The 272-nt window shown below is 18.0% G+C and overlaps 1 protein-coding gene across 3 annotated transcripts in view; it reads right to left on the reverse strand.

The window, feature by feature from the left end:
* Positions 1–272, reverse strand: part of LOC107611836 (putative EG45-like domain containing protein 1) — a 6,216-nt gene that overhangs the window by 3,620 nt on the left and 2,324 nt on the right. The window lies entirely within an intron of this gene.

The following is a 272-nucleotide window of genomic DNA, read 5'->3' on the forward strand; positions in this document are numbered from 1 at the left end:
ATCTAATTTTTTATTATTTTTTTATTTAATTTTAGTCTCATTTAAAAAATTAAAAATAAAATATCACATTTTATTCTCTTAAGTGTTTTTTCACCGAAAAAGATTCATTTCCTGAATTTTAATATGGATTTTGTTATCATCATGGTATACCCTTAAAGTGCAAATAGCAAAATCCTTTTAATATCAATAAATCATTTGCATATATAGATATGATAATTTTTAAAGAAATTAGTTCTGTTATGCAAATTAAAATTATATAAAATTAAAAACTT

This window comes from Arachis ipaensis, chromosome B08 (genome assembly GCF_000816755.2).
Source record: "Arachis ipaensis cultivar K30076 chromosome B08, Araip1.1, whole genome shotgun sequence".
NCBI classification, from domain to species: domain Eukaryota; kingdom Viridiplantae; phylum Streptophyta; class Magnoliopsida; order Fabales; family Fabaceae; genus Arachis; species Arachis ipaensis.